Here is a 9,780-nt window from a genome sequence, read left to right on the forward strand (position 1 = left end):
ACAGACCAAAATAAAAAATACTCCCTCTGACTGTTTTAGACATGTGTATGAATTACTGGGTTGAAAAAAAAAATGGGAATATGGAAAATATTGTATTAATAATGATTTATACATATCATGATTCATGTCAATGCATTCACTTAGCTTAATTGAAAATGGTGGTTTCCAGTTCAAACCTGTTCTGTTCACTTTGACTGAAGCAAACTTCAAACAGTACAAAAAGTGCTTTTTTTCTTTTTTTCTTGAGTACACTGTATTTCTCTTCAAACCAAATGCGTTGGGGCCACGTGACCATATAATGTCACACAAGGTCGATCATGGCTCTCTTTCTCCAAAATGTCTTTCATTAAAATGGGTAAATGTGTTTTTTTGGTGCTCATTTATGGTTACCGGTAGGATGGACAAATGCATTACAGACTGCTGGGAGGAAACAGAAAAGGAAGCAAAACAGAAGCATTACCAGAAAAAAAGAAGAAGAAAACGGAGGAGAAAGGAAGGACAATGTATCGGTCAGGTAAATGGAAAAAGACAATTAGCAAAGGGTCAATGACGGAAAGCATATTCAGTATAGGAAACTAGGACTTTACAATCATTTAGTGGGTAGCAAGTCTGTCTCACAGTTTGAGGTTCTGCGTTCAAATCCTGGCTCAGAAAACAAGAAGGTTATGATGAACAAGGGAAACAAGGAAAGGAAAAAGGAAGGATGACATGAGAAAGGAAAAAGAAGGAATGGAAGAAAGTGTTAATGTCAGTGAAGTCTGTAGTCTTTCTAATAGCCAATATTTTGACTTTGTGTAAAAGGAGTATGGAGTGTGGAGTTTTCCATATGCTCGCAAGGTTTGAATGTAACCTCACTTCGCTTCCCGTCCCCTCGAGCAGGGTATGGTATGCGAACTCACTAAATCATAACCCGTGCAAAATGTATGGATTTGTCGAATGTTTTATTCCCAAAAATTGGGATGTCATCAGATAAGGATCCACGTCGTGCATTTCCCAATATTTGTCTTTTCTAATTTCACTTTTTAATACACATATCTGTATGAAGTGTCATCGGATTTGATTGTGTTTAGAAAGTATCTTGTTCCATTTTGCCAACTTGGATCTGATCAGAAAATCTGGCTGTGGACAGAAGTTTACCTCCATAATGATTTAGATAATATCCATGAAGTTCACGTTGGGGTTTTAAGACTGCATCTTTTTCAGTGTTTATTTTATTGTTACAGGGCCTTGAGTCACTGAAGTCATTATAGTTCTGTTGATGACTTCAAATATTTGTCAGTGAGCACAATGTACTGGCTCGTTGTTTTGGATACGGGAAGTATGCAGACGTCTTCAGTGGATGCAACAAGCATTATAGTCACCAGCAGCTGGGGGTTGAGCAGCTTCATCCTTCATCCTCCTTCAGGTGGAGCAGATAATCACGCACCTCGATTGGAGATTAAAGAGCTGAATAAATAACGTGTTGGCTGAATCAGGCAAAATGAAGCATCCCGTGTTCTCATCTCATTCTCACACACAACGTGAAGAACTCATCCTGCTGGAATGGAGCTTGTTGATCACTTCCACATTTACCACTGGAGCGTGAGAGCCTTATTGTTGCTGTGTCATACTACATAGCTGCTAAAAACTCAGAACTTCACAAGTAATTGGAATCAGCTCTTGGAAACACAAAAACAAGTGAATTCTATTTAGCAAAGTACTCGTCTCATTACAAAACAATATATGGCCATTCAACCTTTACGTCTACTTTGGTAATGTTTCACTTATTATGTGCAAAACTGACTGATTAGAATTATTACATTGTTTAAATGTACAATAACTATATTTGACTCATCATTCCTGTTCGGCAATCCATCCACTTTCTAAATGGTTTGTCCTCATACGGGTCGCAGGTGAGCTGAAGCTTATCCCAGCACAGGGCAAGTCGCAGTTTGGTCAGCAATCATTTGACGGGCACATATAGACGAACGGCAATTTCACTTCACCTGACATGCATGTTTTTGGAATGTGGGAGAAAAGTCACGCTAGCATGGGGAAAACATGAGAAGTCCACACAGGAAGGTCTGAGCCGAGATTCCAGAACGTCTCCAGTGTGAGGCAGAAAATATGCTAACCACCGTTTCCTAGTTCCGCACGGTGCCCCACTCGTGTTTGTCGATCCACAAATTGTTTTCTGTGCTAATCATTTTCATATCAAATACGTTTAGCGATGCGTATAAGCTAAAGCTTTACTGGCATAATAATATTACAATTTCTCTATTGAAATAAAGTGTTTAAAGAGTAAGAGCTTGGTGTCTAATTTTCATCATGCATTTTGTATCGAACCATTGTTAATTGTTAATAATAAATATACCATATAATTGTTGCGTGTTGAGAATTTTCTAGCTCCTCTTTATTGCGTTTTGCTTTTAATATTGTGATACATCCATGTTGCTCTTCATTTTCTTGTTCCACCTTGTTCAGAGGGAAAAGCTCAGAACTGATGATAAACAAATAAAAGACATGTTTTTATTATTATTATTATTATTATTTGTTTAGTGAAATGTAGAGTGCATTCAGAATGATCCAAGACTGTTAAAAAGTTTATGAGCGCCAGACGAGTTTGGAATTGAGTCCAGCTGACATCTGCTGTGTCTGGAGGTGAAAACGGCTAATTAATTACATCATCCTGCATATACTGTATGTGCGTTATCAACCTTCTTTTTTGCACTCATTAAAAGTGAGGAAAGATTAATGCAAGATGATAACCAAATGAGAGTGTATTATTACGCTTACCTTTGAACAATTGGAAGAAGCCGATGAAACTTTTTTCGGGGTCAACATTTGGACACTGTTCTGTTTTTCTACACTGATGAATTTTCGTGCTCTTTTGTCACTGTGACTTGTTATAAATTTGGAGAGAAGAAAGGCAACCTTCTAGTCAAGAGCCACCTCGAGAATGAATGATTACTTGATGGTTTCCAGTGTTGACAACTTGAAGAAACTGTGACATGAGTTGTATCAGTGAGATCATAATCTTTTGAATAGCAGATACAGTACTGTAGTTGTTTCCTCTGATCTACATCCTGTCATAAAGGTGCACTTGATAACAATTGATCCCTTCATTAACTCAGAAGGAAATTGCAGAATGTGTAAAAAAAAAAAAAAAAAAAAAAAGAATAAAAAAATCATTTCATATTTGCCACTCGAAAAAATTCGGACACGTAAACCTATTTTCAGAGCTTGGAGACTATCTGTTCCCACTTTTGTGTGATTAAGTTGAAGTGGATTGGATCTGTCGGCAATAAATTACTCTGGGTTGGTCCTGAGTGATGTGACAGATGGTAAAAATCCTGACACAGTTTTTTTTCTTCTAGATAATTAGGTCGTTCTCTGCCATGTTAATGCAACTACCCTACTACAACAATAAGTAGTAATTTGTTTTGTTTTTGTTGTCAAAGCAACATGAATTGTATATGAATATATCCTCACATCCATTGTTTTAGTCTATGTCCAGTATATTTGATGTATTGATGTAAATAAAATCAAATGTTGAATGGTGTCGTATGACGGCACTTTCTGTTTTAAAGTGTTCTCACTGTTAATTCTTTCCATTGCTTATTATAAATTGAACAATGATCACACCGCAACTCTGTTACTTGACATTTGTTGTTATGTAATTATGTTTGTTGCTTTTCCACTGTGTGGGCTCGCTTCGTGTGGGTCGGTTTTAAAAAAAAATAAAATAAATAAATACAATTTCAAAATAGTACGAAACTGCATAAACCAAGCGGCATTGAAGGTGGCAGTTGGAATGACACAGGCTAGGCTAACAAATGGACTTGATGGCCACGGTAAACATAATAAAGCATGTCGAGTTGAGGTGAGCCAGAAGTAGGTATCGTGCAGCAGAAAATGGAAACTAGTACGCTAGCACTTAAGGTTTATTCTGCTATGCTTCACCTCACTTTTATGTCTCCCACAATAATAAAACATTGTATCAAATCAATATCTATACTTTGTAATAGATTATACTGCAGTGTTCTGCTAAGCACCATATACTGTAATGCACCACTACCATTAGATTGCCATGAGCGGTCTTTGCATTCTCGGATTCAATAAAGTGTAACAATCAGAAAGTGTTAGCTTTTAATCAAGCCAAATGTCCAACTTTTACAAACAGACCCTGACATATGTTTAATCTGCTAAACTTTTGGGAAACGCCTTTGGACGGCACTCCTTTGCTTTTTATTTTTTTAAACTTTTTTTGCTGATGCGTTTCAAGAGCATTTCCTCAAAGTGTGTGGCTGGAAAAGACTTTAAATCTAAACAACCAAGACCCCCCAAGCTGCCTCTGAGAGCTATTATCAAGCTTTGCCATCTGTATCACAGACAGGGACAATGTACACTGCCATCCTCAGCCTGTAGCAAGTCTCATAATGTCTGCCATATACACACACTACTGTATGTTTACAGAGGGTGATTTGTATCTAAAGCTGCCAACTCATGTGTTTCACATGGTTGATTCTGCAGATGCTCCTAATCGCTAAGGCTCTTGTCATAGGGGTCAGGACACGGCGTTGCCTTGATAATGGCCACCTGAGTCTGCATGGACGTGCATTACTATCTGCATTATGCCTCAATGTGCAGTGTGACATGAGCGTGTTTTGGGGCAGCAAGTGATGATTTTGAGGTGGCCAATAATTAGTAGGGAGATGACAGTTCTACAACAACACGAGCATTCAAACCCCGAAATTATCCTTTGACTTCACATACGTCTGGCATCTCAATTGCTTGAATGCGAGTAAACTCGCTGCAACATTATTCCAAAAGCCAATGTTGCTGATTGCTAATCACGTGTATTAGATACACCACCACCCAATGTATTCAACTAAAGTCATTAGAGTCAAGTAACACTAAATGTATTTAGGGTGAGCTATTTCAAAAACAATTTTGGGCACCAGTTGATCTTTTTCTGCAAGCTGGTCTCAGATGTAGATGAAGTATGAAATCATGGAAATAAAACAATGATGTTGCAAACATGTCCAAAGAGATGTTTTGAAAGCTGTACTGTCATAAGATAACCTGCTATGCCGTGTACACACACACACACACACACACATATATATATCATTTATCATTTATCATTAATTTTCATTTTAATAATTTTCAAAAACAATCCAATAATATATGTTAGTTTAACACACTATCATGTGCAACCGAAGTCAATTCAAATGACTTTTTTTCTGTGTGGCATTTCTCAGCATTCCATGCAATTTTCTGACAAGAATTTCTAGTTCAGCAGAATATAATTCTTAGTTTTGATATGACGCTTGACGGCTGAAAATAATATTAAATTTTTGTTTTTAAAAAAAAAAGCATTTTTTTTTCTGAGATGATCTATTTGCTCATCATCTGCTGGCTAAACCGACACAAAAAAATTAAAATAGCTCAACATAACTCTTATGTGGATGTACTGTATATTGACAGTTTGCATATGCTGCAAATAAATTGTGATTTTAATGGTTTTCAAATAACTGAGTTTTTCTTTTCAACAGTGGCGAATGTACCGTATATGTTTTGAACATCATCGACATATTTACAAGTGTGTGTGCATGCATGCGTGCATGTGGACTGTCTCACCTCTGCCATCAACTCATTACGTTCACCTTAGTTTCACCTGAAACCATATTAGTTCTTTGCGCACTGTTTTGAAGTTTTACAGTTTGAGGAATAGGTTATCAGATTTGCTTACCGTACTTTCCGTAAAAATGCAAGCAAAGGAGTTAATGGGCTTGATCAAATCAAGCTGTTAGAAGCCAGTAGATGAACTGCAGAGCAGAAACTGCAGCAATATGTCATGACTTCTCATTAACCTCGTTATGGGGAAGGCAAGATGACCTCACATGGTTACAGAACATGACACGAGAGCGCATGCCGTATGCGTTGCTCGGCTTTTTCCTCGCTTGCTTGTTCACAATTGTCTCTTCTGCCCCCAGCTTTTCATTGCAAAGTAATAACAACTCGACGGGAAAATCCGTCCCAGTTCCCATAGAAACCATAATGTGCGATTTATGTTATATTTAAGTTCTCCCTGATCACCCACACACTACATTTGCTGTTTTTTATTTTACAAAATTGGCCAACATCTCACTTGGAATTAATGTTGTTGCACAATGCTCAGGCTGCAGCTTTATTTATGTATTTATTTACTTATTTATGAAGGGTGCAGCTTATGCTGTAACTTCAAACATTTTAGTCTAATACTTTGTGAATTTTAATAACAAGGCACTTACATTCCAACATATAGGCAATTTAAAGTCTTGAATTAACTTGACATGCATGTTTTTGGAATGTGGGAGGAAAAAAGTGCACACAAAGAAAACCCACACAAACATGCTAACTCCACACAGAAAAGTCAAACCAGATATTCAAGCTCAAAACCTTTGACTGTGAGGCAGTACTAGCCACATACTCCACCATTTATCAAAGTAGGGTTTCTCTAATTACGCTCTTTATTCCATGTATTTTGGCTCCGGCATTCCTGTATGGAGTTAGCATTTGTGTTTGTGGTTGCATGAGCTTTTGCTGGTTACTCCAGCTTTCTTCCACATTCAGCATTGGTCAATCGTAGACTCTTGCCCAGCAGTGTGAATGTCTGCGGTGCCGTTTGTAAAGCAGCTCACGCTGAAAATAACAGCAACAACATTTTGTCACATTTAGCATCAAACAGTGTTGCAAAAACTGGCGTGAATTTTCAAGTCATTTTTTTGCACATTTACAGCAATATTTTTTAAAGGAAATACTTGACTCCAAATATTAAATGTTATACCTAAATCTTTAATTGATATGCAAACGTAAATGTACATTTAAATAGACATATTTATATCTAAATGTTAAATATATATCTAAATATAAATCAATAAACATAAATGTATCGAAATTCTACCTTAGGCCACGTTGTGAGGATGGATCTTGGTTAGAGTAAACAATTTAAACATCCATCCATCCATTTTCCGAGACCCTTATCCTCACGAGGGTCGCGGGCGTGCTGGAGCCTATCCCAGCTATCTTCGGGCGAGAGGCGGGGTACACCCTGAACTGGTCGCCAGCCAATCGCAATTTAAACAAAAAAGAAAAAAAAGAGGGAGAAGCAGCATCTTCCAGCTACACTCGATTGTCAGCCATGCCCCATTCTGGAGCACGAAACACTAAAGTGCAAAAAGCCCATCTTGGTGGCCATCTTGGTCTCATCAGACCAGAGACTCTTATTTTTCACCATCTTGGAGTCCTTCAGGTGTTTTTTTTTTTTTAACAAACTCCATGCGGGCTTTCATGTGTCTTGCACTGAGGAGAGGCTTCCATCGGGCCCCTCTGCCATAAAGACCCGACTGGTGAAGGGCTGCAGTGATGGTTGACTTTCTAGAACTTTTTCCCATCTCCCGACTGCATCTCTGAGCTCAGCCACAGTGATCTTTGGGTTCTTCTTTACCTCTCTCACCAAGGCTCTTCTCCCCCAATTGCTCAGTTTGGCCGGACGGGCTTTTCTAGGGTTCTGGTCGTCCCAAACGTCTTCCATTGAAGGATTATGGAGGCCACTGTGCTCTTAGGAACCTTAAGTGCAGCCGAATTTTTTTTGTTACCTTGGCCAGATCTGTGCCTTGCCACAATTCTGTCTCTGAGCTCTTCAGGCAGTTCCTTTGACCTCACGATTCTGATTTACTCTGACGTGCACTGTGAGCTGTAAGGTCTGATACAGACCGGTGTGTGGCTTTCCTAATCAAGTCCAATACGTATAATCAAACACAGCTGGACTCCAATGAAGGTGTAGAACCATCTCAAGGATGATCAGAAGAAATGGACAGCACCCGAGTTCAATATGTTGGGGTCACAGCAAAGGGTCTGAATACGTATGGCTGTGTGCTATTTCAGTTTTTCTTTTTGATTAAATCTGCAAATATTTCAACAATTCCGTTTTTTTTCTGTCAATATGGGGTGCTGTGTGTACATTAATGATGAAAAAAATGAACTTCTATGATAGCAAATGGATGCAATATAGCAAGAGTGAAATATTTAAGGGGTCTGTATACTTTCCATACCCACTGTACATTTAATATCTAACATTTAGATTTAATATTTACATTTAGATGTAACATTTACATTTAAATATATATCATTAAGATTTACATATATATTAACCATGTAGATTAAATATGTATATTCACATTTAGATATGTATTTTCCATTTCGATTTAAGATTTAGGTGTCACATTTCCTATTTGGAGTTACCAATGTGACAAATATTGTTGCAAATGTGCAGAAAAGTGACTCGAAAATTCACACCAGTATTTGAAACAGTTTGAAGCTAGATGTGACAAAATGTTATTTTCTGCATGAGCCTCTCTCCAAATGGCACCCTATATGAATGTGAGCGTGAAGTTTTATTTGTCTATGTGCCCTGCATTTGTCTGACGATCCGTCCAGGGAGTACTTATTTCGCCTTCTCGCCTCGTCAGCTGGGATAGGTTCCAGCTCACCTGCGACCCTAATGAGGATAAGCGCCATCGAAAATGGATGGCTGAATGGAGGGATAGGTTGTTTATTGCTGTTTCGAATGTATGTGTACTGTTATGATTGTATATACACCACAGCAGGGCTTATGTTCACCCAAAATGATTTGTTAGAGCGCAATATATATCGGTTTGTCAAATATGGTTTCAAGGCAGCTGAGTTGTTGTTTATCATATACTTCTAGACCAAATAATTTGTGAATTTAAATAATAAAAGGAAAATTTGGTTTTACTGTATAACAAAATATTATAAACATAATTCAGGTATTCAAAATTGTATGAGGTTTGTTTCCATTTGTCAGACAGGGGTCCGACTTTCAGCAGAATTGCTTTTACTGCACCACAGCTCAGCTGATAAATGGATGAGAAGAAATATGCAGTACTTCCTGCTGTTTTATATCACACTACTGTATGTCATTGCATCACAAATAACTCATGAAACTGACACTGCTATGTCCTCACTTCAAGTGACAAGGAAAACAAATTGCTGTGGCTTTTGTGCGATGCCTTCAGAAGGTCCAGACATTGCAAAACAAGCCATTGCTGAGGTCTCAGCTCCTTTCGTGTTTTCAGGTTTGAATCCCCATTGCAGGGTAAATTGGGTGCACCATTCCACATGTGAACTAGGAAAAGGGATTTGACTGCAGCTCTCTCAGTGATTTGTGGGTGGGGGGGGGTTCAAAGTGTATAAGGTCCGGAGCACAATTGGAGTGGAGCTTTGTTGAAATTGGTGTAGATGGTGTCCGGTTTAATGGCCTTCTATATGTGGTTCCTTTGGTGTTGAAGCTGCATGGCTGAGATTCAGTGTGTCTGACTTCAGAGGCCATGGTTTTCCGTCTGAAAAGAGTGGATATCACCATCAAGGTGCTGCCCCTGAGTGTCTAAGTGGATCACAATGAAGACATTTGCACGCCACCCTCATCTTTTCTTGCTTCACTGCTCAGATGTGTCATTTGAAAGACATCTCTTGAGATACCCACGGGCTAATCATGATTCAATAATGTATATTGCTTGTGTTGTTCAACCCCATAACAGATATTTAGAAAACATGGTTTCGGGTTTATGACATTAACATACAATGACTAGTATACAATACATAAAATGCTTGTAATGTCTGCTGTCTCTGCATCCTAAGCTCTTGCCCTTCCCCTGTGTGTGCATGCGTGCGTGAGTACAATTGCGGGTTGGACACTGACGTGTTTGAGCTAGTCAGCAGCTGCATCTTATCCAA

This window comes from Phyllopteryx taeniolatus, chromosome 5 (assembly GCF_024500385.1).
Source record: "Phyllopteryx taeniolatus isolate TA_2022b chromosome 5, UOR_Ptae_1.2, whole genome shotgun sequence".
In the NCBI taxonomy this organism is placed as follows: Eukaryota; Metazoa; Chordata; class Actinopteri; order Syngnathiformes; family Syngnathidae; genus Phyllopteryx; species Phyllopteryx taeniolatus.